The sequence below is a fragment of the Chiloscyllium plagiosum genome, chromosome 13 (assembly GCF_004010195.1).
Source record: "Chiloscyllium plagiosum isolate BGI_BamShark_2017 chromosome 13, ASM401019v2, whole genome shotgun sequence".
Taxonomy (NCBI): Eukaryota; Metazoa; Chordata; class Chondrichthyes; order Orectolobiformes; family Hemiscylliidae; genus Chiloscyllium; species Chiloscyllium plagiosum.
Window position 1 is genome coordinate 64,769,365 of NC_057722.1, and position 14,422 is coordinate 64,783,786.

At 42.2% G+C, this 14,422-nt stretch overlaps 1 protein-coding gene across 2 annotated transcripts in view; it reads right to left on the minus strand.

Annotated features, from left to right (window-relative positions):
- phc3 (polyhomeotic homolog 3 (Drosophila)) overlaps positions 1 to 6,482 on the minus strand; it is a 113,787-nt gene extending 107,305 nt beyond the window's left edge. The window contains exon 1 of one of the 2 annotated variants that reach the window (XM_043702647.1): positions 5,759 to 6,482. The gene's annotated coding sequence lies outside the window, so the exon portion shown is untranslated. The remainder of the gene's footprint in view (positions 1 to 5,758) is intronic. The other variant, XM_043702646.1, reaches the window with a different exon arrangement.
- Between the last annotated feature and the right edge of the window lie 7,940 nt (positions 6,483 to 14,422).

The following is a 14,422-nucleotide window of genomic DNA, read 5'->3' on the forward strand; positions in this document are numbered from 1 at the left end:
TGTTTCCATACTGTAAAGTAATCTAATTGTATCTCACCCTGGATGTGATCGCTCCTTCCAGATAGTGTGAAGCTTACAAATAATATTTCAATAATAATTAACACCAATTAAACCCCTAGTCAGGATGCAGGCTATTGTGCACTGATACAAAAGCAATTATGTTGGGATGGCATTGCCTTATGGTATAACAGGTAGACAATTACTCCAAGAGATCCAGTTAATGTTCTGGAAACATGGTTTGAATTTTCATCATAGCCAATGAGGAATTTGAATTCAATGAAAAACCTGGAATTGACATTCCACAAAATCACTGTCAAATATCAGGAAAACACTTAATGATTAGGTTAGATTCTCTACAGTGTGAAAACAGCCCCTTCGGCCCAACAAGTCCACATTGACCCTCCAAAGTGTAACCCACCCAAACCCATTTTCCTCTAACTAATGCACCTAACACTATGGGCAATTCAACATGGTCAATTCACCTGACCTGCACATCTTTGGACTAAGGGAGGAAACCAGAGCACCCGGAGGAAACCCACGCAGACACGGGGAGAATGTGCAAACTCCACACAGACATTCGCGCAAGGCTGGAATCAAACCTGGGACCCTGATCCTGTGAGGCAGCAGTGCTAACCACTGTGCCACTCTGCCCTTACTTGGCATGGCCTACACTTGACTCCAGACCCACATCAATGTGGTTAACTCCTAACAACCCTCTGGACAATTAGGGTGCTCAGGAGAAAGTGAGGACTGCAGATGCTGGAGATCAGAGTCGAGAGTGTGGTGCTGGAAAAGCACAACAGGTGAGGCAGTATCCGAGGAGCAGGAGAATCGACACTTCGGGTATAAGCCCTTCATCAGGAATGAGGCTTGTGGGCCGGGGGCTGAGAGATAAATGGGAGGGGGTGGGGTTGGGGTGGCAAGGTAGTTGAGAAAGCAACAGGTAGATAAAGGTGAAGGAGAAGGTGATATGTTGGAAAGGAAGGTGCAGCAGATAGATGAGAAAGGTGTTGAACAGGAGGGTAGTGCCGAGTTGGTGGCATGGGATTGGGAATAATGTGGCGGGATGGGAAATGAGGAAACTGTTGAAATCGACATTGATCCCATGTGGTTGCAGGGTCCCAAAGCAGAATATGAGGCATTCTTCCGCAAGACGTTGGGTGGTAACAGTTTGGCAATGGAGAAGGCCCAGGACCAGCATATCCTTGATGGAGCGGGAGGAAGAGAAGTAGTTTTCAGCCACGAGGTGATGGAGTTAGTTGTTGCGGGTGTCCCAGAGATGTCCTCTGAAACAGTCCGTAAATAGGCGTCAATTCTCCCTGATGTAGAGGAGACAACATCGAGTGTAACGGATACAGTAGATGACATTGGTGGAGGTACAATTTCTGTTGGATGTGGAACGATTCTTTAGGGCTTTGGACAGAGGTGAAGGGAGTGATGTGGGTGCAGGTTTTGCACTTCCAGCGGTGGCAGGGGAAAGTGCCGGGAATGGGGTCTGGGCTGGTGGGGGGTGGGGTGCACCTGACGGGGGAGTCGGGAAGGGAAAGATACGCTGGAGGGCATCACCGACTACGTGGGAAGGGAATTGCAATCTTGGAAGGAGGACGCCTTCTGGGAATTTCTAAGGTGGAACTGCTCATCCTGGGAACAGATAGGGTGCAGGCAGAGGAATTGGGAACAAAGGATGGTGTTTTTATAGGAGGAAGGGCAGGAGAAGGTAGAGTCTAGTTAGCTGTGGGAGTCAGTGGGCTTGTAGTAGATTTCCGTGGTTAGTCAGTTGCCGGATATGGACATGGAGAGGTCCAGAAAAGGGAGAGAGGTATCTAAGATGGTCCAGAAGAATTTGAGGTCAGAGTGAAAGGTGCTCAGCCAACATCACCCACATTAATGTGAACAAATTTTAAAATGTACTTCAAGGTGTTGTTATTGTCATAAGTGTGATATTATGAAAATATGATCTCACTATTAATTTTAGATTGATTGTGTTCAATTGTATGCAGGTGGCAAGCATTAATTGGAATTTCAATTGAGTACAAAGGGACAAACCCTCTAGTGGTACAATGGTAATGTCCCTACCAATGGACGGGCAGGCCCTAGTTCAGTTCCCACCTGCTCCAGAAGTAGGTAACAACATCTCTGAAAAGATTGATTAGAAAAATAGGTTTAATTTTTTTTTTAAATTACAAAGGATCATGTCCTCAGGGGCTGAGTGCATTAACTAAACCCATATCAACATCTAAATTTAACTTTAATTTGGATGTTTGAATTTCATTACAGCAACCCTGTAAGGGTTTATTACTCTTCAACTTGATTTCATTTATATTAAGGGTTAAAAGGGTGGCGCTGGAAAAGCACAGCAGGTCAGGTAGCATCCGAAGGGCAGGAGAGTCGATATTTTAGGCATAAACCCTTCATCATCTCCAGCATCTGCAGTTCTTCTTAATTTATATTAAATAACAGAGTAAAAGGATGTGTATCAAATTAAGAAGTGCTTTTAACATAAACAAATATAAGTATTGGATTTAACCTTTATTCAGCCTATCCTTCACCATATGGTTTTCGGAGCATAACAACAACGTGAGTGAATTTCTTCAACTTGTCACCTGACATTTTTACTGTATAAGCTGTGTAATCAGTAGCCTCTGGATTAGAAGATTTTGCATTCAATAGTACCATTCCAGAAACTTTGAGCTCATTATCTGGACTAAGACTCCAGCACAGTACTGAAATTTAAATTGAGATCACATTTTACTCTTCAAATGTACACAAAAGATGCCATGAAAATTAATTATCCCAGCCAGTATTGTTCCCTCAACAAATATCATAAGAAAACAGAATATTTGGTCATCCATTAATTTTAGGTTTCTGGGACCTTTCTATATACTAATTTGGTGCCTTGTCACTGATTAAAAAAAATGTTGGGTCAATATTAGAAACTGCCTTACAAGAATGCGGAAGCTATTCCCAGTGTCACAATCACTGTTTATCCCCCAAGATCATTAAACTAGATCATCTGGTCATTGTTAGTTTACTGTTTTTGGGAGCCCAAGAATAAGGTGCACTTCTAGTAAAACTGTTGCAGCACAGCCACAGGGCTGGCACCTACCCTGTAATAGGAAACATTGTCCAGATGTGTCTTGTCTCCAAAAAATAAAGACAAATCCAACACAGACAATTACCACCTTGAAGTTTGCTTTCAATCAATAGCAACTGATGGAAGAGACCATCAAAAATGCTATCACACAGCACTTGCTTTGCCAAAACCTGATCATTGAGACTCACAGAAGTGCTTGGCAATAGTTCCAATAAGAGAGAATCAAACTCTTGACACTCAATGGCATCGCCATTACTGAAACTTTCATAAATTTCTAGGATTACCACTACTACAAACTTAACTGCACCAGCCATATAAATAGTGTGGCTAAAACAGCAAATCAGAAGCTAGAATCTTCATGGAAAGAACTCACCTCCTGTCTCCCCAGTGCCTGTCCACTATCTAAAAAAGACTAGTCAAGAGTGTGATGGCATACTCTCCACTTGCTAGAACAATTGCAATACCAACTACACTCAAGAAACTCTACCCCATCCAGAATAAAGCAGCCCTGCTTGATCAACATCCCATCCACCAACTTCAACATTCATTTCCTGATTCATTGACACTAGTAGCAGCAGCAGAGTGTATCATCTACAACAGGCATGAGTTACTTTTTTTTTGAAAAGGTCATTCTGACAAATTTTCCAGCCATACAATCTCTAAAGTTCTCTTAAGTAGACCATATGACTGCTGTCTTATTAATGAGAGATGACTAGTGGTAGTTTAACCTCATACATCAGGTGAGAGGAGAGATTGACAGGAAAAGTCCTTTATGCTAAACTCAGCCATGTGAAAATTGAACCCAAGTTGTTGGCATTATTCTGCATTTTCCAGCCATCATCCGGCCAACTGAGCTAACTGACCTCCCCCAACCAAAATCCCTCCTCCTCCAGGACAGCAAGGGCAGTAGATGCATGGGAACACTACCACCTGCAAGTGTCCTTCCAAGCCACACAGCATCCTGACTTGGAACTATGATGCCATTCCTTCAATATTGCCTGTCAAAATCTGGAATTCCTTTCCAACTATAGGCCTCCCTCTCCATCCCAACCATGGACTGCAACAGTTCAAGAAAGTAGCTTACTACTACTTTCTCAACGATAATGACACTGTGGGCAATAAATTCTGGCCAAAGCAGCAGCGCCCATATTCTGTGACTGAATGTCTAAAAGGCTGCTATATAAATTGTGGGCAGCACGGTGGCACAGTGGTTAGCACTGCTGCCTCGCAGTGCCAGAGACCCGGGTTCAATTCCCGCCTCAGGCGACTGACTGTGTGGAGTTTGTACGTTCTCCCAGTGTCTGCGTGGGTTTCCTCCGGGTGCTCCGGTTTCCTCCCACACTCCAAAGATGTGCAGGTCAGGTGAATTGGCCATGCTAAATTGCCCACAGTGTTAGGTAAGGGGTAAATGTAGGGGTATGGGTGGGTTGCGCTTCGGCGGGGCGGTGTGGACTTGTTGGGCCGAAGGGCCTGTTTCCACACTGTAAATAATCTAATCTAATCTAAATGCAAAATCATTTTATTTGTTTAGAGAAAAACAGAAATTAATTGTTAAATACCATAACTGGAACTAATGAAAACATGCACAATAAAGTATAATTAATGATCGAAAAAAAAACTGGAATTGTTAGAAAATCTCAGCAGGTGTGGCAGCATCTGTAGAGAGAAATCAGTCAACATTTTGGATCCTGTGGCCCTTCCTCAGAATGTTTTCTTTATGATTGGAAGATGTGTAATATCACAACTTTTTTCAAAAAAGAACCAACATTTTTGCCGACGGTTCGTCAGAAAGTTCAGCCCCTTTAATAGAATGAACCAGAGCCCTGGGACTACAACAACCAGAAAACATTGCAGGCTGTGCGCAAGCTCAGTAAACCCTGTCTATTGTAAATACGTCACGTCTCGCATATATTCAGTAATGGCATTTCGCTTAACAGCACAAAAAAAAATTTAAAACTGAAAGCTTTTGAGCAGATAGGTGGAGTTAGATGCTATGCATTTGAATAATACTCCATTCATTGTAGCAGTTCTCCTTTTCCGAACATGTAGATTACTACAGGAACAGTGCTAAACAAAGCTGTCCTCACAGTTCATACAGGCAGTGTGCAAAATGAAAGAACCATTAACAATATTCAATTAAAATGTATTTCTACATTGCATAGTGAAATACCCAGTGAATTATAACTCCAGTCTGCAGCTTCCCCTACTTGCAGCCGGACTGTAGATTGCAACAAACGACTGTAAAACTGTCAAGATATATCAATATTTCCGACGTTTGAATTTTAACATTTTATTTCGACTGATTAATGCTTCTCGATTGGGTTTTTAGACGGTGGCAACCCTGATACGATAACAGCCACAAACACAGTCTAGCATTTCTGGAACCCGCAATCTAAATATTCAGAACAATTTGAGTGCATGTCATTTTCAGATCGAATTCGAGCACAACTTACTTAAAATTCCTTGCGAAACAGACACCATGAAAATACTGCAATTATAAGCAAAAATTGCTGTTAGCGTAATTAATCAATACAATTATTACTCGGATTGTATTAATTGGTACGTGAAGCGTAGCGCTTGGGGGGGGGAGGGGGTGACATCTCTGCAGTGAGGTGAAGATGATTTTTATGCATCATATTTTGCGGGAATGGTGCATGGACTTACCTGCATTGCACCGGTGTCACGGAGCTTGCATCTCTTTCTCTCGCCTATTTAGTACAGGTTCTAATACAGGGTCAGAAACACAGTCACGTAATGCACTGCGCAGAGTCTGGTGCAAGCAAAGAAGGGAGGGCGAAAGACACATCCAAACGAAAGTTGATTTTTTTTCTTTTTTTTATGAAAAGTAACGCACAGCACCACACAGAGCACAGGAGGGAGTAGAACAGGTCGAGTGGTGTAAAGGCTAGTTAGATGTTAGAGCTTCCCAGATTTATGATTAAAAAAAGTTTTTCCATTTCTTTCCGTAAACTGAACGAGTCACTTTCCAATCATTATCGCACGGTGCCTTCCCATCAAATTAGGCAGACAGAATAAATTACATTCTTGCGAACCACCCCCCACCACGACCTTTTTATTCTCGATTCGATAGCCAGTGAAATACTGCAGAATAAAATTTGCACAGCCCCAAGTGCCCGTAAGTAGCAATGAGATAAATGTTTTATTTTCAGTTTGAGCTGTGAAAGAAATATTGACCAGACCCTGCGAGAACTTCACTGTTCTTCTTTAAATAGCACTTTTTGGGTCAACATGAGATGTTCGAAGTCTCGCCTGAAGGAAGGCACCTCTACAATGCTGCACTCTATTGGATTTCACTGTCAGTCGAAATTCAACAAACAAGTCTGTAGAGTGGGGTTTCAACTCAAAATATCTTGACTCAGAGTTAAAATGCTTTCCTGAATGAGGGAGGCAATGTCGTGATGAGTGAATATAAAGTACCAGAAAGAGCCTGATTGGCCGAAATCATTTTTATTCCTGTTCTTATTTGATTGAGTGATATATTGTCATGTGTACTTGTTATATGTATTTGTGAGAAATACAGTGAAAAGTCTTAATATTGCAACTCTCTGGTGTCATCTTAAAATACTGAAATAAATCAAGACATAGAATTATAAAAGTTGAAAAAAGAGAAATAAATTTTAAAGTTAAACATTATAGTCCTTCTTGTTAAGTGCTTAGCCATGGGCCTAGATCCAGGCTTTTCCACACTAATGCTGAACCCAACACCAGCACGAAGCAGTCAGGCAGGTAAGAGTACCTTCACCGTGGTGCTGGAACAGAGTCGCCATTCTTCGGCACCATCATCCCTCCACTGACACCTCACCACCATGAGTCTGCACTTGGTCAACCTTGGAAAAGCAGCCATCGCTGAAGCCTCCAGGTCCTGAACCTGATATTGGGCCCAAATTCACTTCACACCTCTGCCTCCAGGAACATGCCTCACATCCGACGCACTGGGCATCTCAATGCCACCAATACTGTCTGAGCTCTCCCACAGTAGGTAAGTAAAACTAAAATTAAAAGAAGTCTGAGAAAGAAGAAAAAAAAGGAAAAGCGGACGAAGAAGGCAAGCCCCAGGCTCTTGAGCTCAGGAACCTGGAAGCTGCATTGCTTACTCCACCGCCATCTTGACTGGAAATTTGGTATTGGACATGTTCGCACTGTAGAATTTAAAAGTTCTGTCAACCTACTATCCTCATGCTCCAACTATCCAGTAGCAAAATCTGCCCTATTTTTCTGCCATATTGGCTTTTAGTGTAAGAAACTTGAGTGCACTGATAAAAATCATCCTATCAAGAATCATTTTGGATTGGTTGCTGGATCTGTGATGGTAAATGTATGGGTTCAAATCCTGCTCCGGAATGAGAGAACATAATTAAGGTGGTGTTTGGATTGAAATGCAGTCATGTACAAATGTCTGGTTTATTATAATCATGTGATTTCTACCAGGCGGTACACATCCTGAAAGGCAGACATCTTCAGTTTCAGTTCAATAAAGTCCTCATATTGAACACAAAACTGTGATGTTGATTCACAACATAGCATCAGATGTGGTGCAGAGCTGACTGTCCAGACCTGAAGTAAAAATAACAGCTGCAGAGCCCTGAGCTGCGACTGAAAAAAAATCACAGTGAAAACGCTGCAGCTTTTCCCCAGTCAGCTTCTGTTCAAATAGAGTCATAGAGTTGTATAGCACAGAACACTTCAGTTCAACATGTCCATGCCGACCGGATATCATAAATTAATCTAGTCACATTTGCCAGCATTTGTCCCAGATCTCTCTCAATCCTTCCTATTCATGTACCTATCCAAATGCCTATTAACTGTTGTAATTGTCCCACCCTACACCACTTTCTCGGCCAGCTCTTTCCAAAGACGCACCACCCTCTGCATGAAAAAGTTGTACTTTAGGTCTCTATGCCGGGGAACATGAGGTAGAACTGTGAATTCTTCTGTAAATACTGGCAGAATTATGAAATATCAACGCATGTGTTGAACAAACCAGAAGAAATACAAGTTGTTACACTTTTATCAATTTTGGGAAGAGACTATTTCAAAATATATTCCACTTTAAATCTATTTGAAGAGCAGAAAAGCACAGCAGAATTTTTTAAAGCTTTGAAGGCACGTGCAGAGTCCCATATAGACATCGCATATGAATGGTACAAATTTAATACTAAGGAACAAAGTGAAAAAGAGTGCCTTGATCAATATGTAATATAACAAATACATAATTAATTATCATCAGAATTCTATTGGGTGTATGGGATCCAAAAGTGAAAACATGCCAACTGAGAGAAGATAAACATTCTCATAGCAACGCTGAGTTGGAAATCAACTGACAATGCATATTCACGGTAGAACAGACCAGATGGTACATTATGCTGACAGATACTCCAGACACACAGAGCAGTACAATCATAGCCATCAGGTAAGGTACAAATACAAGGAAGATATCATGCAAAACAGACAAGGGCTTGTCCATCATGGGATGTCTGTCCCACTGCAAAAAGCTGAACAAGTCTATGGCTAAGAAGGTTCACAACAAACAGGTACAGATGGTCACTGGAGAAATAACAGATGAAGATTTTGATGAATCACGATGCACCGTACAATGGGTTGGTTCATTAAGTTGATAGGTGAGACATGTGACTGTTGCAATAAGGGCAGAATAAGAAGCAGAATATTAGGTCAATATAAGTTGGCAGATTGATATTGGTGTGTTATGCAACATCATGATCTTCACAAACCTGTGAAAGGTGGCTCAACATAGCAATCTGAAAATTAAGCCTTCAGAAGGAGATTAAGGCTAAACAATGGCACCAAACCCATGCTAAAGGGATAGATTATTATGTAAACCCATTCCAATAGTATGAATAAGGATCTGAAGTTCCACATCATAGAGAGCAAGTAAATGTCACTCAGCTCAGCTGGAGCAAGTTTGAAGCTTGGACTGGTAACATTCAATGTGCCAGGATAGATTACTCTGTGAGCCTTTTGCAGTAACATGAACAAGAATCTGGAGTTCCACACCATAGATGGCAACAAATGCCACTCATCTTGCTGGAGCAAGTTTAAAGCTTGTAAGGGTAACACTCACAAAACCATTGCCATGGAACACAGAAGAGTACAAACATGTATTGACAGGATTAGGATGGCTTCCAAGAGATTATCTCAAAATGGCTCAGAAAGCGAGAGCAATCCAACATCTGCTGAGAAACGTTCCATCAGCCCTGAAGCCCAGCCTGAAAGATGTGAAAAGAGCTGGAAAAGAATGGAGTAATCAAGAAAGTGACAACTCCAACAGAATGGATTAGCAACCTAGCAACAGTGAAACAATCTGGTAAACTGACAGTATGCATTGATCCAATGAATCTTAATAAAACTGTGAGGAGGTTTCATTACTTCATGTGAACAACTGGAAGGAATTTTGCCACAACTTTCAGGGGTAAAAATCTTAACCACCTTAGATATGAAGGATAGTTATTGGCAAGTGAAGCTCGATGAAAGCAGTAGCTTCCTAACGAGATTCTAAATGCCCTACATGAGATGATTGCTCATGCCTCTTGACATTTCCATTGCTCCAGAAGAATATCAACACAGCTAAACCTGAAATTGCCTTAAGGAAAATGTTAGAAATAAAGATGCCCAAAGTCTCTGTACGTACAGCAAAGACCTTTGCCTGGATCCCTACAAGTGAGAAATTGCTGGAGAAACGCAGTAGCATTGGCAACATCTATGGAGAGAGAAACAGAGTCCAGTGTCCCTTCTTCAGAGATCAGACATGCTGAGTTTCTCCAGCAATTTCTGTTTTTGACTGTTTTAGATTTTGAGCATCTGCAGTTCTTTATTACCTCAAATTGAGAGCTGTAGCAATAATACAGCAATCAATAGATGCAAATGCAGTGCAACAATCTGTTGGATTTGTCAGCTATCTGGCAAAATCCTTGCCCAATTTGTCAACAAACTGTGAATAATTACTGCAACTCACTGTCCAGGATGCACTGGAGTATTGAAACATATGGCAAGAAGCAACATGTGCTAAAATCAAGCAACTAACAATGACAATGCCAGTGCTGAAATTCTACACCATAAATGATGAAGTCACCTTGCAGTGAGATGCCAGTGAGACATGACTTGGAGTAATCCAAACACAGTGAGGTCAACTAGTTGTATTTGCATTCAGGGCACTAACACAAACTGAAAGACATTATATTCAGATTGAGAAAGATACCTAGTCATTGTGAAACATTTCCATCAACACCTACTTGGAAGAGAAAAAGTTATAATTAGGTATGATTATGAGTCACTTCAAAGCGTGTGACTATCTGCTCCAAAGTATCTCCAAGGAACATTACTCCAGCTGGAGAACTATCATCTGGATGTTTAAATGCAGCAATATCTGGACAATATCCAGGCTTGGACTGACAACTGGCAAGTAACATTCATGCCACACAAATGCCAGGCGATGCTTATCTCCAGAGGGCTTTTGCCCGAAACGTCGATTTTTCCTGCTCCTCAGATGCTGCCTGGTCTGCTATGCTTTTCCAGCACTACTCTAATCTTGACTCTGATCTCCAGCATCTGCAGTACCCACTTTTGCCTAATGGTTATCTCCAATAGAGACTATCTAACCATCATCCTTTGACATTCAATGGTGTTACCATCACTGAATCCCCTCTATCAAAATTGACAGAAACTCAACTGGACTCATCACATAAACATAGTGGCTACAAAAGCAGGTCAGAGGTTGTGAGTAACTCATTTCCTGACTCCCCAAAGTCTGTCCATCATCTACAAGGTACAAATCAGAAGTCTGATGGAACACTCCTCAGTTACCTGGATGGATGCAGCTCCAATACCACTAAAGAAGCTTGATGCCATCCAAGACATCTTGAATAGCACATCCACAAACATCCAATTCCCTCTACTACCCAACATTCAATAGCAGCAGGCCGTACAAGATGTCCTGCAGAAATTCACCAAAAATCCTTAGACAGCACCTTCCAAACTCATGACCACTTCCATCTCGGAGGACAATATGGGAAAACACATCATTCACCATCATGCCGTGGAAATATATATCGTTCCTTCACTGTCGCTGGGTCAAAATTCTGGAATTCCCTTCCTAACAGCAACGTGAGTCAACCTACAGCATGTGGACTGCAGCGGTTCAAGAGGGGCAACTAAGGGCAGGCAATATAAAAACACTGCAGATACAGGAAATCATAAACAAACGAAATTGCTGGAAAATCTCAGAAGGTCTGGCAGCGACAGTGGAGAGTTAATGTTTTGGGTCCAGTGATCCTTCTTCAGAATTGATTGTAGTGAGGAAAAGGTAGGTATAAATGCTGAAGATGGGGTGCGGTAGAGGTGGGGGGGAGGTGAGGATTAAACAATAGGTGGAGAAGGAGCCCAGAGAAAAGAGAGAACACAACAATTGGGCAGACAAAGGAATGTTTAATGGTCAGCCTGAGAGAATCTATAACTGCTAATGCAAGCTATTAGGAGTTTACAATGGGTTAGTTGTGGTAGCAGACCATGTGATGACAAGGTGGGGATAAGGACGTGGGAAAAGGTGCTCACGCTTTAAAATTATTGAATTCAATATTGAGTCTTGGAGGCTGCAGGATGTCCAAATGAAAAATATGATGCTGTTCTTCTAGCTTGTGCTAAGCTTAGCTGTAGCAGTGTGGCAAACATGAGAGATGTTGGCTAGGGAATATGATGGTGTGTTGAAGTGGCAGGCAACTGGAAGCTTTGGGTCAATTTTACAGACAGAAAGTAGGTATTCTACAAAGCAACCACCCAATCAATGTTTTGGCTTCCCAGTGTGTTGGAGACCACATTACAAACAGCAAATAAAGTAGACTAGATTATGGAGTGTTCTAGAGTCATATCACATGGGAATGAACTCTTCAGCCCAACTTGTCCATGCCAATCAGGTTACTCAAAGTGCACGAGTCCCATTTGCCTGCTTTTGAGCCCTCTCCCTCCAAACCTGTCCTATTCATGTACGTATCCAAATGTCTTTCGAATGTTGTAATTGTACTTGCCTCTAGCACTTCCTCTGGCAGTTCATTCCATATTCGCGCCACCCTCTGTGTGAAAAAGTTGCCCCTCAAATCCCTTTTAAATCTTCCACCTCTCACATGATTTTATACCTCTGTAAGGTCACCCCCTCAGTCTCCTGTGCACCTGGGAAAAAAAGGTCTCAGCCTATCCAGCGTCTGCTCATCTCCAAACTGCAAGACCTAGATCTTGGCTTCACCTTTTGACTAGGAGAAAGTGAGGACTGCAGATGCTGGAGATCAGAGCTGAAAATGTAGGAAGAGGGGCTCATGCCCGAAACGTCGATTCTCCTGCACCTTGGATGCTGCCTGACCTGCTGCGCTTTTCCAGCAACACATTTTCCCCTTTTAACTGCATCCTCAACATCCTAACCCACAGACCACAGCCAGTAAGATTAGGCAACAACATCTGTTCCACGATAATCCTCAACACTAGTGCCCTGCAAGAATGTGTACTCAGCCTCCTACTGTACACTCACAACTACTCCTCCTCTTACTCCTTGTACACTCACAACTGTGTGCCCAAATTCCACCCAACTCCATTTACGTTTGCTGGCAACACCACTGTTGTAGTTTGAATTTCAAACAAAGACAAAATACAATATAGGAAAGAGATTGAGTGCTTAGAGACATGGTGTAAAGAAAACAATCTCTCCATCAACAACAGCAAGACATAGGAGCTGTTCATCGACTTCAAGAAAAGGAGTGGAATGCGTGCCCTGTCTGCTTCAATGGTTCTGACGTGGAGATGGTTGAAAGCATCAAGCTCCTGGCACTGATGATCACCAACAATCTGTCTTGGTCCATCCATGTTGACATGAAGGTCAAGAAAACACAATCATGCCTCTCCTTCCTCAGGAGGCTAAGGAGGCATGTAACAAAGACTCCAACGAATTTTTATAGAAAGCATCCAGCATGGTATGGCAACCTGCTCTTCCCAAGACTGCAAGAAACTACAGAGTCATGAACATAGCCCAGTCCATCACAAAAACCAGCTTTCCACCCATTGACTCCATACGTGGTTCCCTCTACCTCAGGAAAGCAACCAATGTAATCAAGAACCCTCCCACCTGAGCTATATTCTATTGCAATCTCTCCCATCAGGCAAAACTTATAAAAGTTTGTATGCATGTACAAACAGATTCAAGAACAGCTTCTTTCCTGCTATTATCAGACTTTTGAACAGACTTCTCAAATGTTAATATTGATTTCTCTGCAATTTCTCAGTGGCTATAACATTTTATTCTGCACTTTGTTCTGCTACCTTATACACTTTGTATGATACAATCTGTCTGTAGAGCATGCAAAACAACAATTTTTGCTGTATCAACATGTGACAACAATAAATCAAAATTCTTTAAATCTTTTCTGCACACTTTTCAGTTTGATAACATCCTTTCTATACAAGTCGATCAGAAATGTACACAGTACTTCAAAAGTAGCCTCATCAATGTCTTGTATAGCTGCAACATGACACCCCAACTCCTATACTCAATGCTCTGATCAATGAAGGCAAGTGTGCTTAAGCCTTCCTCACCATCTTATCTACCTGTGATGCCACTTTGAAGGAACTGCGAACCTGAATCCCTTGACCTCTCTGTTCAACAACACTCCCCAGAGGCCTAATATTAAGTCCTGCCCTGGTTTGTCTTAAAATGCAACACTTCATATTTATCAAAATTAAACTCCATCTGTTACTCCTCAACCCATTGGCCCAGCTGATCAAGACCTCGTGTACTCTTATTTAACCTCTTTAAAGGTCCACTATACCATCAGTTTTGGTGTCATCCGTAAACTTGCTAACCATGCTGCGATATTTTCGTCCAAATCATTTACATACAAAGGACCCAGCACTGATCCTTGCAGCACACTGCTGGTCACAAGCCTCCAGTCAGAACAACAACCCTCTACCACCACCCTCTGTTTCCTACCATGAAACCATTTTTGTATTTAACTGGCTAAGCTCTCCTTGGATCCCATGTGATATAGGTTGAAACTTTATTGCTGGAACAGCACAGCAGGTCAGGCAGCATCCAGGGAACAGGAGATTCGACGTTTCGGGCACAGGCCCTTCTTCAGGAATGAGCAGAGAGTGTTCAGCAGGAGAAGATAAAAGGTAGGGAGGAGGGACTTGGAGGAGGGGAGTTGGAAATGTGATAGGTGGAAAGAGGTCAAGGTGAGGGTGATAGGTCGGAGTAGGGTGGAGGCGGAGTCCGCCTCCACCCTACTCCGACCTATCACCCTCACCTTGACCTCT